This window comes from Egretta garzetta, unplaced genomic scaffold (assembly GCF_000687185.1).
Source record: "Egretta garzetta isolate BGI_Z169 unplaced genomic scaffold, ASM68718v1 scaffold163, whole genome shotgun sequence".
Lineage (NCBI taxonomy): Eukaryota > Metazoa > Chordata > Aves > Pelecaniformes > Ardeidae > Egretta > Egretta garzetta.
The window spans coordinates 383,457-383,825 of NW_009259308.1; positions in this window are offsets into that span (position 1 = coordinate 383,457).

Genomic DNA, 369 nt, shown 5'->3' on the forward strand with positions numbered 1-369 from the left:
GCGCCCGGCACACGCGTGGGTATCTTTGGCGAGGCGGGAGCCGTGGGAGATGTGGACCGTTTCCGAGGGAGCAGAGGCAACACGAAGCTGGGGCAGGGTAAGTTGCCCCGGACAAAATACCTGGACGCGAATAAAGGAACATTTCGTTCAAAGGGAGAAAAAACCCAAACCAAACCAACCCCAAACCCGACCCAAACCCTGAGCGTGCCAGCAGAGCGCAAAGATTATACCGCAGCTACCAGAAATAAACTCGCCCCTCGGTGAGATTTTTCACCTCTCTCGACGCCACCCGTCGCGATCGCCCACGCTAGGCGGGCGGGCGCCTGTGGCAACCGGTGGGCGCGGGGTGCGCGGGGAGCAAACCCTCCC